We start from the raw sequence: 15,806 nt of genomic DNA on the forward strand, positions 1-15,806 counted from the left end.
AAAATTAAGAATAAAAAATTTTAAAACTAAAATAATTACTTAATTAAGAAGATTTGAAAAACTTTGGATATGATTTTTGAAAAAGATTTTAGATTTTGAAATAGAAATCTGAATTTTAAAAGCAATTTTCGAAAATTCACTTTAAAATAGAGAGAAAAGATATTTTTTTTATTTTTGGATTTTATGATGAAAGAGAAAAAAAACACACAAAAGACACACAACTTAAAGTTTTTAGATCTAATGTTCCTTATTTTCGAAAATTTTGGAGGGAAAACACCAAGGAACACCAAACTTGAAAATTTTAAGATCAAAACACAAGGAAGACTCAAGAACACCTTGAAGACTCACAAGAACAACAAGAACATGAAGATAGAACACCAAACTTAGAATTTTTAGAAAAGCAAAATAAAATTTTCGAAAACTAAAGAAAAATCAACAAGAGAACACCAAACTTAAAGTTTGGCACAAGACTTATTCAAAGAAAAATTATTTTTGAAAAAGTTTTAAAATGAAGATAGCCAATTACCAAGAACATAAGTACAACGCTCTAGCCAATTGAGCTATAAATTTAACGTATTTTAATAAGGTATTTAATAAATAAAGATTTTTTTTGAAAACTGATATTTTGAAAAAGCACAAGAAAAACAAGAAAAGACACAGAACAAGAAAAACTAAAGATCAAACAAAGAAAATAAACAAGAATAACTTGAAGATTAAGAAAGAACAAAGAACACAATTTCGAAAAATTAAAAGAAAATAAAAACATGCAATTGACACCAAACTTAAAATATGAAACTAAACTCAAACAGAAAAACTCAATTTTTAGCTTATAAAAATTTTCGAAAACAATTAAAAAGAGAAAATAAGGATTTTTTTTTAAAAAAATTCAACCAAAAACAATAATAGAAGACTCTAAACCAAAAAGAAAAATTTTTCCTAATATAAGAAAACAAAATAAACCATCAGTTATCTAAACTCAAACAATCCCCGGCAACGGCGCCAAAAAAATGGTGCACGAATTGTAAATCACACTTTTCACAACTCGTACCACTAACCAGCAAGTGCACTGGGTCGTCCAAGTAATACCTTACGTGAGTAAGGGTCAAATCCCACGGAGATTGTTGGCTTGAAGCAATCTATGGTTATCTTGTAATTCTTAGTCAGGATATCAATTATAATTATCAGTTTGAATTGCGAAAAATAAAAGAGCATGAAATAAATACTTGTTATGCAGTAATGGAGAATATGTTGGAGTTTTGGAGATGCTTTGTCTTCTGAATCTCTGCTTTCCCCCTGTCTTCTTCTTCACGCACGCAAGGTTCCTCCTATGGCAAGTTGTGTGTTGGTGGATCACCGTTGTCAATGGCTACCATCCGTCCTCTCAGTGAAAATGGTCCAGGTGCGTTGTCACCACACGGCTAATCATCTATCGGTTCTCACTCATGCTGGAATAGGATCCATTGATCCTTTTGCGTCTGTCACTACGCCCAACCCTTGTAAGTTTGAAGTTCGTCACAGTCATTCAATCCCTAAATTCTACTCGGAATACCACAGACAAGGTTTAGACTTTTCGGATTCTCAAGAGTGCTGCCAATGGATTCTAGCTTATACCACGAAGATTCTGATTAAGGAATCCAAGAGATACTCATTCAATCAAAGGTAGAACGGGAGTGGTTGTCAGGCACGCGTTCATAGATTGAGAATGGTGATGAGTGTCACAGATCATCACATTCATCATATTGAAGTGCGAATGAACATCTTAGATAGAAACAAGCGGGTTTGAATAGAAAACAGAAATAATTGCATTAATTCATCGAGACACAGCAGAGCTCCTCACCCCCAACAATGGAGTTTAGAGACTCATGCCGTCAAAGAGTACAAATTTCAGATCTAAAATGTCATGAGATACAAAATAATCCTCTAAAAGTTGTTTAAATAGTAAGCTAGTATTCTAGGTTTGCAGAGAATGAGTAAACTATGATAGATAGTGCAGAAATCCACTTCTGGGGCCCACTTGGTGTGTGCTGGGGCTGAGACTTAAGCTTTACACGTGCTTAGGCTATTTCTGGAGTTAAACGCCAGGTTGTAACCTGTTTTGGGCGTTTAACTCCAACTTGTAACCTGTTTCTGGCGTTTAACACCATACTACAACATGGAACTGGCGTTGAACGCTAGTTTACGTCATGTATCCTTGAGCAAAGTATGGACTATTATATATTGCTGGAAAGCCCTGGATGTCTACTTTACAACGCAATTGGGAGCGCGCCAATTGGTCTTCTGTAGCTCCAGAAAATCCATTCCGAGTGTAGAGAGGTCAGAATCCAACAACATCAGCAGTCCTTTTTCAGCCTGAATCAGATTTTTGCTCAGCTCCCTCAATTTCAGCCAGAAGTACCTGAAATCATAGAAAAACACACAAACTCATAGTAAAGTCCAGAAATATGAATTTTTCCTAGAACTAATGAAAAATATACTAAAAACTAACTAAAACATACTAAAAACTACATGAAATTAACCCCAAAAAGTGTATAAAATATCCGCTCATCAGGCAGCTATAACAAATTATATATCGTTGTGAAGCCCTGGATGTTAGCTTTCCAACGCAACTGAAACCGATTCATTTGAACCTCTGTAGCTCAAGTTATTGTCGATTTAGTACCAAGAGGTCAGGCTGGACAGCTTTAGCAGTTCCTTCAATTTCTTGTATTCCTTCCACTTTTGCATGCTTCCTTTCCATCCTCTAAGCTATTCCTGCCTTATAAATCCTGGAAACACTTAACACACATATCAAGGCATCAAATGGTAATAACAGAGGATTAAAATTAGCAATTTAAAGGCCAAAGAAGCATGCTTTCAATCATAGCACAAAGTTAGGAAGGGAAATGTAAAACCATGCAATTAGTATGAATAAGTGTGCAAAGACTTGATAAAAACCACTCAATTGAATACAAGATAAACCATAAAATAGTGGTTTATCAACCCCCCACACTTAAATATTAGCATGTCCTCATGCTAAGCTTAAGAGAAACTATAAGAGTGAAGAGGAATGGTGGAAAGCATGAAATGCAACCTATCTAAATGAATGCAACTACATACAAAATGTTTCTACCCACTTGGTTAAAAGTAAACAAATCTTTTTAGAACAAATATGAATTGGATTTCACTAATTCAAATCGCAAAATAAAGTACAAGTGAACTTGCAGAAGAAAATAGCTCATGAAAGCCGGGAACAAGGAATAGAGCATCAAACCCTCACTGGAAGTGTATACACTCTAATCGCTCAGGTGTTTAAGGTTCAATCTCTCAATTCTCTACTAATCTTTATTTCTAAGACTTGCTTTTCTTTTACCAATCAACAAAGAATTAATGCACAGATACACATATCAAGAGGTCTTTTAAGGGTTGTAATGGGGTTAGGGTCAAGGTAGGATTGTATTTGGCCAAGTGGACTAAAATCTGAATCCTTAATTAACCTAAACTTCCCACCTAACTTAAGACAATCCATGTAATTACAATGCAAAATTTAACTGCTCATTAACTATGTTTACCACATATTCATGCATTCTAATTTCAAGTACAGTACATATGCATTGCTTTCACCACTTACTTTGGGGCATTTTGTCCCCTTTTATTTATTTGCTCTTTTTCTTTTCTTTTTCTCCTTTATTTTTCTCTTTTATTTTTTTCAATGCATATGATTAAATTATTGAATGCATGAACATGTCCTAAACATTTCTTTCACATTTTCATAAAATTCTAACATACTTAATTCTCAAACCAAATGTTTCCAAACCCAATTTCCCCACACTTAAATCATAAGCACACTCACTAGTGTAAGCTAACCAAGGATTTAAATTAAGGACATTATTATTTTTCGCTTAGAGTTAATGATGTGCTAAAGTAAAGAATAAAAGGGGTAAAATAGGCTCAAATTGGTTTGCAAAGGATAATGAAAGGTTAAGGCCATATGGGTATGTAAGCCTAGTGAAACAAGGCCTCAATCATATAAGTGCATGCATACATCAAACCATGGAAATATAGAATTAAGCAAGACAAAGATCACAATTTTAGAGAGAAAAACACACACCAAAAATAAAATATTGGTTAATTAAATGCAACCAATCAAATAGGCTCAAAATCTCACTAGTTTTGTGTGTTCGAGCTCTAAACCATGTTCCAAAATATAATTTCTTCAAACAAGTTTAACACAAATTTTTCAATTTAAATTAGTTAAATATTATAAAATAGAGTCTTGAAAAGAAATTTATTACTTTTACCAAGCAGTGGTAAAATATGCACAAAATCAAGAAAATATGCAATCAAACATGCAAATGCAACAACTAATTTAACAAAGAAAATTAATCATTGGTGTTGAGAAGGAAATAACTAACCCACGGAAGTCGGCATCGACCTCTCCACACTTAAAGATTGCACCGTCCTCGGTGCATGCAGAGATGTACAAGTGGACGGGTGGCTCCGCAGTTAGTGCTCTTTTTGTTCCTTTCCTTGCCGTTGGTTTGGGAGTAGCTTTCTCTTTATCCTTCTTGGTGACCATCCTGAAAAGGGAAAAGGAAAGTGACGTTTAAAGCTAAGGGTTAGAGCAAGGAAGGGGAGGGTACAAGTGATAATCAATGCACAGTAAAGAAGGATGTCGTTAACACATGGTCACGACTACATGTGATAAGTTCATCAATGGAAATATAGCAAGTGCATATTATGGCAAGTAGATGCAAGATGTTTATTGGCATGCTGGCAAAGGCATGAGTAGCATAGATCAAGCATTAATTGCCCAATTTGATTATCAAGTGTTTCAAACTAACAATCTATTTGTATTGACAATTATATTCAATGAAGAAAATATAAAAAGGAATTTTGTGAAAAACAGGCATTAGAGTAGAAGAATAGAATGATTTAAAAATTCATAATGCCATACGGGCTTTTCACAAACACTTAGCATGCATGGTAAATATGTTATTGAAAGTATTAAATTTGAACATGTAAGCAACCCTTAAGAAGTAATATTAATTGTCAAACAACTTCTAAATAATTTACAAGCAATTAGGGAAGAAAATAATCACCCAAGTAAATTTCTAACACCAATTAAAATAATGCAAAAAGAAAAATAAATAAAAGGAAATGTAGAATATGAAAGTAAAAAGAAAAATAAGAAGAAAACATTAATAAAAATAATAAAAAGTAGAGAAGGAAGAAGAAAAGAAAATAACCTTGATGATGAATGTGAAAAAGAAGGAGGGAGAAAGTAAAAAGTGAGAAAGAAGGAAGAAGGAAGAAGGAAGAAGAAAGAATTAAGAAAGGAAAAGAAAAAATTAGGATTGGGGAAGAAAAGATAAGAATTCTGACGCAGTTATAGTAAAACTGTGCGTCGCATGCGACGCAGACGCGTGGAGCATGCGTTCGCGTGGTTGGTGCTAGTTTCAAGTGACGCGTACGCGTGGTTGACGTGCACGCGTGACATGATTTGTGCTATTGGCGCGAGTCCAGCCTCACGCACGCACAACTCTCTGTTTATACGCACATTGCCAAAATTTAGGGTGACGCGTGGGCGTGAGGAACGCGCACGTGTGAGTGGCATTACTTTGAAAAATGACGCGTACGTGTGAGGGACATGTACGCGTGATAGGGCTTGTGCTTCCAGCACCATTCCAGCCCCACTCCATCATAACTCTCTGCCATACTCCCCTTTACGTCGATTTTGCAGGGTCACGCATGCGCGTGGGTGACGCGCACGCATGGAAGGCTGATTCTGCAAGTGACGAGGACGCGTCAGGGACGCATTCGCGTGGTCGTGCTTGTGCCTAAGGCACGCCTCCAGCCATGCTCCCACGTAACTCTCTACTTCTTTCTTCTTTTTCATGAATGCACATATGACGCATGCGCGTCAGCGACGCTTGCGAGTCGCGTGCATTTTATTTTTAATTTTTTTTATGTAGAATGAAAAATGAAGATGCTGATGCAAATGTTATGAATGACACTAATAAACATATAGTAGAATAAAATAAAATAAATTAAAACTAAGACTGAAAAGGAACGAACATACCATGGTGGGTTGTCTCCCACCTAGCACTTTTAGTTAAAGTCCTTAAGTTGAACATTTGGTAAGCTCCTTGTCATGGTGGTGGCTTGTGCTTGAACTCGTCTTGAAACTTTCATCAATGCTTGGACTTCTAAAAAGCTCTATCAATACCAAGTAAATTTCTCAAGCTTTGATGGAGTTCTTCACAAGATTTGAGCTCCCAAATTTGATCCTCATATATTCCCGGATCCCAAATCTTGTTTCTATACCCGTCTTGAAGTGGATCATGATGATTCCATCCGGGTGGTTCAGCCTTAAAATTCACATTTAGGCACCCAAACATCCTCCTAGACCCAATTAATTGAGAATTATGCCAACCCTTGCAATCAGCCCTTGAGCTTCCAACCATAACGAACCTAGGATGGTGTTGCCAACCACTACCCATCTCCCTTTTACTCTTAATGCCACAAAGAGCTCTAAGTTGACCATCTGTCTCAAGTAAACCATATTCAAGTGGGAACGTAAAGGTCAAGATAAGAATTTTACCCACTTGAATGTTGTATTGGATGGTAATGGCTTTGGGAGAGGTGTTTCTAATGATCTTGCAAGCTCCACTCCCTTGTGCTCTTCTTTGATTTCTTCCATTTCCTGACAAATCTCTTCAATTGCAACCCTATCTTGATCAAAGTCTTCAATTTCTTCCTCATCACTCAAGTCATAAGTTGGAGGTTAGGAAAAGTCTACCTCCACATCATCTTTATATTCGCTTGGGGAAGATTCTTCTAGCTTAAAGAGTTTCGTTTCGGATGCAGGTTCATCACTAGGAGAGCTTGATTCATGATCATCATTACCAAGGAAACTTGCTTCTTGATCTGTTCCGTCCAGTTCTTCATAAGATGCATGCTTTGGGGGTTGTGAACTATCCTCCTTAGCATCAATTGAAAATTTCTTGGCGGAATTCTCCACAATTCTTGATTCCCATGGAGGCTCAGCGTCTCCTAAGTCTTCAACCAATTCTTCTTCTTCGATAATTCCAGCTTCCTCTACTTGTTCCAGTACAAAGTCATGCTCCTTACTGTCCACCGGAGCTTCTAGTGTCTCCTTCGTACTAGGGGCTAATCGATTTATTGCTTGCTCCAATTGATGAAGAGTTGCATGAAATTGGTTCACTGTGTCCTTGAGACGATCCTGTGATTCTTGGTTCGATGGACATGGATATGGTGCATATGGAAGTGGGGGTTCTTGGAAGTAATTGAATTGGAATTGGGGTGGGTACGGGTTAGGGTCATATGGAGGTGAATGGTTGTGGTTGGCTTGTGAGTATGGTGATTCAAAGCTATGTTGAGGAGGTGGTTTATAGGCATATGATGGGGCTTGTTGGTAACTACAAGGGGTTCCACCATATCTATCATCTTGGTATGCTCCTCGGAATGGCTCTTGACCATAGTAATTTGGTGGAGGTTGGTTGTCACGAAAAGGCCCACCATAACTATTGTGTTGGTATGCATCGTTGAATGGTCGTTGCCCATGGTACTTTGGAAAGTGTTGTTGCCGAAAGGGTTGATCAGATCCTCATGGCTCCTTCCATCTGTGATTGTCTCGACCTTGACGCATGTTCCTATTATAGCTTCCATTCCTTTCAACAACATTAGAACCAAACTCAAAGCGACGGTGGTGAGAACTCATAGTAGCTAATAAAAATTAAAAACAAAAAAATAAAAACAAATAAACAAGCAAAATAAAATATTTACAGTAACCAATAATAAGGCACACGATTGCAATTCCCTGGCAACGGCGCCATTTTGATGAACTGGATTTTCTGTCAGTAAAGAATTTTCACAAATAAAGACTCGTTGAAAGTATAGTTTCTAAACCAACAAAGAATCCTTTCGTACAAAAATTTGGTTGTCACAAGTAACAAACCCCTAATAAAATTGATAACCGAAGTATTTAAACCTCAGGTCGTCTCTCAATGAATTGCAGGGAAGTATGATTTATTATTGGTTATGGAAATTGTATCTTTTGGGGGTTTTTGAAATAGGGAACAAGGAAAATAAATTGGCAAGAAAGTAAATTAATAACTAGAAAAACTCTTGGCAAGGTATGAGAACTGGAAATCCCATCCTAGTTATCCTTATCATGTGTGATGAGAATTGTTATTGCTCCCTGATAAACCCCAATTTCGTGATTTATCTTGTGCTTATTTTGGGGGGATTTTGTCACTTTTTCTTGCATTTATTCAATGAAATAGCATGGTTTTGTAATTCTCTCTTGAATTTTGCTTAAGTGTAAAAACATGCTTTTTAGGCCCTAAATTGGTGATTTTAATTCACTTTAATTCCATTCGATGCCTTGATGTGTTTTATGAGTGATTTTAGGTCCGTAAGGCAAGTATTGGATGGAAGAAATGAAGAGAAAAGCAAACAAAAAGGGAGAATGCATGGAGAAACAAAGATTGGGAATGCACCAAAGGACGCACACGCGCACTAGGCGCGCACGCGCAAAAGTGATTTTGCCTATGGACGCGCTCGCGTACATGCCGCATCCGCGCGGGTTGAGAATTTGCTAGCGACGCACACGCGCACATGGCGCGCATGCGCCTATAGTCTCACGTGGCCCACTTGAAGGCAAAACGCTGGCGGCGATTTCTGAGCTGCCCAGGCCCAAATCCAACTTGTTTCTGAGTGTATTTCATGCAGAATTGAAGTCCAAGCAAAGGGGGAGCAATTAGTTTAGCCAACATGAGCCTTTAGTTAGTTTTCTAGAGAGAGAAGCTCCCTCTTCTCTCTAGAATCAGGTTAGAATTAGGTTAGAATATTTTAATTTCATGTTTAATTACTTGATCTCATCTTGTTTCTTCCATAATTTCTCATTTCTACACCTTGATCCTCTTAGTTTTTATGCTAGTTTCTCAATTTGCTCTCGTTTGTGATGATGACTCATGTTGGATTTGTTTACATTTAATGCAATTTTGATGTTGATGTTTCTTTAATTGATGAATTGAGTTGTGACCTCACTTTTCTTGCAATTAATAGTGATAGATTTTAGTATCTTTACAATTTATGAAATGCTCTCTTTAGTTCTTGAGTAGTTTTATCAACTCTTGGTCTAGGCCAAGGGACTTGAGTGATCTTGAGTTTTTGGATACAATGGATTTAGTAATTTGAGAACCCTGTGTGATCAATTTAAAGCTCATTGACGCTAACCCACTACTAAGCCAATTGGTAGGGAGGTTAGGACTTATGGGTGGATGTGATTAGGCCTATTTGACATACTTCCAGTTTAGGAGTAAATGTTACGTACTTAAAGCTTCGAAAAGTAGACTTAATGGGTTGGCCTCTCATAATTGTCAATAATTGGTGTTAACTAGGATTGTGATCTCAAGTACCCAAGTCTTAGCCAAGAGTTCTTTATTTTGCTTTCTTTACTTACTCGCTCAATTTACTTTCTTGCCATCTCATAAACAAAACCCCCTTTTTACCCCATCATAGCCTACACATGCACTCCATTGGTTCCTAGGGAGATGACCCAGAGTCTAAATACTTCGGTTAATTCTTATTAGGGGTTTGTTAATTGTGACAAAACCATAATTTTAATTTGACGCGAGAGTTGTTTGTTGGTTTGGAGCTATGCTTACAACAAAATTCTTTTTCTACAAGAGAAAATCTAGACCGACAACAATTTTTGCCTGTCAAATTAATGGTGCCGTTGCCGGGGACCCAATGGTGCTATGTTATTGGCTATTGTACATATTGTGAATAGCTTGAACTTTGGTTTGTTTTCCAGTTTTTACTTGTTAGGATTTTATCTTCTTTATTTCTTATTGCCCTTTTGTCTTTATTTTCTATTTCATTATGAATTCTCATCCTTTTGGCTATGAGTGTAGTTCAAACTATATTGTACGAAATAGAAGCTCCAATGAGGATATGCATCAGGGATTTGGGAATCAAGGATGGGAGGAACCTCAAGCTTATGAACAACCTTCATGGCAACAACCTCCTACGAACTCCTATGGGTATAATTCTGATCCTAACGTACGCTAGTCCAATGTGTGTGATGACCCTTGTTGTGGTTGTCAACCACAATCATCATATGTATGTGACCCCATTCCTCAATATAGCCACACATCATACTCACAAGCCTCACACCACCATTCCACTCTACATGACCATAACTCATACATACCATATCAACCACCGTTCGAATCACAAATGGAACGACCACCATCCCAATACCAATATCCCCAAGAACCATAATTTCCACATATACCACCTCAAGAACTCCACCAACATGAACCACCTTCCGATTACAACGATCTTCCCTTAACCGAGGAACCCTCTCTTCCACCACCACCTTCCGACGAAGCCTTCATATTAGAACTGAGAGACCTTGAATCTCGCATCTTAAGGCGGCAAGAGGAGGATGAAACTAAGTTTAAGGAGCTAAGAGTAAAGATAGCTAGCATGGTAGAAGCCGTGAATCACTTAACGTCTCACTTACGTTCATGCACTTTAAGTACCCCCATTGTTGAATGTGGAGAAACAATCAAGGAGCTTAGTGAGAGTATGAACTTGAAGCTCCATGGTGAAGAAGGAGAATTGAAGCAAGAAGGACCCAAGGGGAGAAGAAAGAGATTAGCGAACAAAAGAAAGTAGTGGATGGATGTTTGGGATACGTTGAGCACATAAAGGAATCTCAAATTGAAGAATCCTCTTCCAAGAAGCTTGAAGGGGATGTCGAAGAAAAGAGTAATGTTGCAGAAGTAAACAGAGAGTCGAAGAAAATTGATCAAGAAGTAGGTTCCATCACTAGTGATTTTTTACCCATGTTGATCAACCCCCTTGACGATCTTGTTGAACCCTTCCCCAGTGGATTAGAAAAGCAAGGTTGAGAAAGACTTGAGACCTCCAAGGCCTACTGAAGATGAAGAACTGGGAGAAGTATTCCAAGCAACAAGCGCTCCTATCTATGATGATTCCGAATCAACATATGATCCATCCGAGTTTGAAGAGTCCTTCCCAAAATGTCTAGAATCGATGATGAGGTAGATTTTACTTTACCTCCTATCTATGATGAGAGTGATAGGGAAGAAATAGAAGAAATTGGTGAAGAATGATGTGAACTTGAGGAAGCTCGGCATAAGGAGGAACTTGAAGAACCTCGCCAAGTGGTGGAAACCTCTAGAAGAGGATGGACAGGAGTAGAGCATGCTTTATCAAGATCTTTGGGAACTCCCCCACCTAGTTCGTCATCCAATCCTCTGCTTGAGTGGGTAAAACTTCTAACTCTCAGCTTTGCTATCCCACTTGAGTATGGTTTGCTTGAAACGGATGGCCAACTTAGGGCACTTTCTGGAATTAAGCGAAAGAGGAGGATGTTTGGTGGTTGGCATTCTAAATCTAGGCTCATTATGGTGGGAAGCTCGAAATTGGAGAGCATGGGTTGGTGTAATGCTCGATTAATTGGGTCTAGGAGAGTAGTTTGGTGCTTCCATGAGAATTCTATTTTCTCGTCGCCCGAACAAAGTCAAGGCAATCAATTAGAATATGGGTGCGAGGACAAGATATGGAATCCTGGATTATCTTACGATAGTCAATCTCGGGAGCTCACGTCTTGGAAAGGACCTCACCAAAGCTTAATGAAGAAGGTTGGAACTTCTAACAACCAATTGAAGGACAAGCACTCTTAGAGGTTCAAGGATGGATACAAGCACAAGCCACCTTGACAAGTAGCCTCCCAATGTCCAACTTAAGGACTTAAACTAAAAGTGCTTGGTGGGAGACACCCCACCATGGTAAACTATTTCCATTCTCTTGTAGATATAATGAATGAATGAATTGGGTTCCATTGTATATAGTTTCATTACTTCTTGGTATATTTTTCTTTGCTTGCTAAGGTGTTATACATTCTATGCTTTAATAAGGGATAATTCTTTGAATTAAGTTTTTGCTTGAATTGCAAGTTTTCTCAAGTTATTTGAAGAATCCCCTATGTTTCAAAATACGCTTAATCTTGCATCTTAGCTAGTTTAGAGTTTCAGAGAAGAATGGGAAGGTTATGAGCTCTTTTTGACGCTCATTAAAAAAAAAAAACCAACCTACGCGGAAGCGCAAAGCGCGCGCGCGCGTAGGCTGCCCATTTCAACTATCTGGGCAAGGACCAAAGAGTTGTGCCACTTTTGGGCCAACTCTGTGTGTCAATCCACGCGGACGCACGCTGTACGCGTCCGCGCCACTCCCTGTTTCTTCACGCGTTGGCGTACTTCGCGCCTCCGCGCCCATTCCATAAGCTCATACCATCCACGCGAACACGCACGGTGCGCACGCGCGTCGATGTGTTTTAGCATCACCCAGGCCAAAGGACCCGAGATTTGTGCCAACTCTGGGCCTCTTTTGCGCCTCTGGCCCAGCACACCCGCGCGGACGCGCACTGTACGCGTCCGCACCAACCCTTAACTCGTCCATATACGCGTAGGCGCGTATGGCGCCTTCGCGCCATCTCCCTATTTCTATCACCCATGCAGATGCGCACGGTGTGCGCTCACATGGATTTAAAAACCCCATTTAACCAAAGATGCGAAGCCCTTGCGCATTTGCGCAACACCCCCTTCGTCCCCAACGATCGATTTCTCTTCCACCACCACCTCCCTCCTCTGTTCAGCAATCAGCGGCTGCCCTCCAGCGAGCGACCACGACCATCGCCGCCATCACCGCGCAACCTCCACTCTCTCACTCTTTCTCACTCCACTCGACCCCTCTCTGTCTCAGCTCTCTCTCTCGAGGCCAGCCTCAGCGTCGCCTCAGCGCCACTGCGACCACCATTGTCGCCGGTGTGAGTGATAAACCCATATTTCATGAGTTTTTTTGTGCTTAATTAGAGTGATTTATACAATCCTTCACCTACTTATTCACATTAATTGCCTCGTTTTACTTTCCTTTCTTTATTATGTGATGTAAATGAAAAACATGTTTTCTAAGCTTTAAAATTAATTATTTTAATTACCTTTATTTCCATTCGATGCCGTGATTAGTGTGTTGAGTAGTTTCAGATTTTCTAAAGGCATAATGACTTAAAGGATGAAAAAGGAAACATACTAAAATAGAAGGAGAAAGAAAAATGGAGCTTTAAGGAAACTGGTACCCACGCGATCGCATGGATGACGCGATCGCGTGCCAAGCACGAATCAGCAGCGACACGGCTGCATGACTGACGCGACCGCGCGCCTTAAGCAGAACGCACATGACGCGGTCGCATGACTGACGCGACCGCGTGGCAAGGAAAAGCTCCAATTGACGCGACCGCGTGACCCACGCGGACGCGTGACAGAGGCCACGCACCAGAAATTACAGAATACGCCCCCAGTGAATTCTGAAGCCCTTTTTGGCCCAGATCCAAGTACAGACAGCATAGACCAGAGGTTATAAAGTGGAGGAATGCATCCATTCAGGAGAGCTCACCAATTTCTAGTTTTCATGATTTAGATTTAGTTTAGAGAGAGATTCTCTCTCTCTTTTAGGATTTAGGACTTCTTCTTGTTTTGGGAGTAACTCTGGATCCAGATTTTAAAGTTCTTTTATTTTAGTTCTACATTTATTTATTCCAACATTTGAATTGATTATTATAATTTGATTTAAGAATTCTTCCATGTTACAGATTGCTATTTGAATTTATGATAATTGAGGTATTTTCAGTTTATGATTGTTCTCTTTGATTTAAGTTACCATTGCTTCCCATCTAAGGACATTTTTATTATTCCAGCAATTTTACTTTTTCCCCTTTTGGTTCTGGTTAAGAATTTAGTAACTCAACAGTTATTAAACTCAACATAATTGATAATCGTTATCTTGTTAATTGAGCTGAACTTAAATAATCCCAACCTTTTCTTAGGAAATAAATAGGATTCAAAGGTCAATTCAATTAGTCCCTTGACTTTCCTTGCCCTGGTACAGGTTGACCAAGTGGAATTAAGATACAACTTTCATTATTGTTGAGAGTTGTTATAACCTCTAAACCATCAATCTTCGGTTCTTCAAAATGGCGCCGTTGTCGGGGAACTGCTAACGTGTGCCTTATTATTGGTTATTGTAAATATTTTTCTTTTGCTTGTTTATTTATTTTTGTTATTTTTGTNACTACCAACAAGCCCCACCCCGTGCATATGAACCATCCTTTCAACATAACCTCGAACCACCACACTCACAAGCTTCTCTTCACCATTCGCCATCATATGATCCTTCCTTACCCCAATACTAATCCAATCGTTCCCAATCATCACCACTTTCCTTTGTATCATGTCCAAGTCTGGCAAACCGCGAAGCAGAGGATTGCCTAAAGGAAACAGTAATTAAATTTCAAACAACCATTCAACAACTGGAGCAAGCACTGATTCAATGGGCCACTAGGCGCTCAAATATACAAGGATCAACCACAGCTCCATGTGGACAGCCCGATGAAGAGCATAGCATGAAAGAAATACTAGAGACTCCAGTGGACAAGACAGAGAATGAATTCATACTAGAACAAGTGGAAGAAGCTGTCATTGCTCAAGAAGAAGAATTGGTTGAAGATCTAGGAGATGCTGAACTTCCTTGGGAATCCAGAATTGAGGAAAACCTCGTCCAAGATGCTACAGTTGATGCTAAGGAGGATACTGTACAATCTCCAAGGCAAGTCATTTAAGAAGAATCAGACGGAATAATCCAAGGAGCAAATTTCCTTGATAATGATAGTCACAAGTCTAGTTCTCCTAGTGATGAACTTGCGTCTGCAAGTGAATTCTCTGAGATCAAAGAATCTTCCCCAAGTGAATATGAAGATGATGCGGAGGTAGATTTCTCTCAACCTCCAATCTATGACTCAAGTGATGAGGAAGACATAGAAGACTTTGACCAGGATACAGATACAATTGAAGATCTTTGCGAGGAAGTGGAAGAATTCACAGAAGAGCACAAGGAAACAGAACTTGCAGAACCACCAAAAACACCAATTCCAAGGCCATTACCACCTAATACAAGCTTCAAGTGGGTACAATCCTTAACTTATAGCTTTACTTATTCACTTGAATATGGTTTGCTTGAAACAGATGGCCAACTTAGAGCTCTCTGCGGCTTTAAGAGTAAGAGGGAATTGGCTCGTACTCAGAACTGGTGCACCAGGTTCAATAAGGTTTCGCGCTTCACCTCGAAGTACACGGATTGGTATCATGCTCAATTGCATGGATCACGGAGAACGTTTGGTCACCACGGTGAGATTCTACTTTTTAAACCGCCCGGATAGAGACATGTAGACCAAGACGGAGGCGGATTTAAACGCAAGGCTTGGAATCCTGAGGTTTATTCTGACATTTGTTACCCCAGGAGCCGAAAAATTTGTTTGAAGCTGCTCAGAAACTTCACATGCTTAGTTTGGGACCCCGGAGGCTATTGGCATTCCAAGCACTGGTGGAGATTTTTGGACAAATTTAAACATAAACCACCATAACAGGATACTCCTCCAATGTCCAACTTAAGGACTTTAACTAAAAGTGCTAGGTGGGAGACAACCCACCATGGTATGGTCGCTTATTTTTCAATTTATTTCTTGTTAATTGCTTTCATTTTTCCTTTTTCATTTTAATTTATTAAACCTGGAATCATGCATAAGCATTCATGATAGTCATTGCATTCTGCATTTTTCATGCATATGAAAAAAAAAGGGGTGCACGATGCGACCGCATGCCCCATGCGATCGCGTCATATCGCGAAAAACACCACCCATGCGACCGCGTGACCCA

This window comes from Arachis ipaensis, chromosome B05, assembly GCF_000816755.2.
Source record: "Arachis ipaensis cultivar K30076 chromosome B05, Araip1.1, whole genome shotgun sequence".
Classification (NCBI taxonomy): Eukaryota; Viridiplantae; Streptophyta; class Magnoliopsida; order Fabales; family Fabaceae; genus Arachis; species Arachis ipaensis.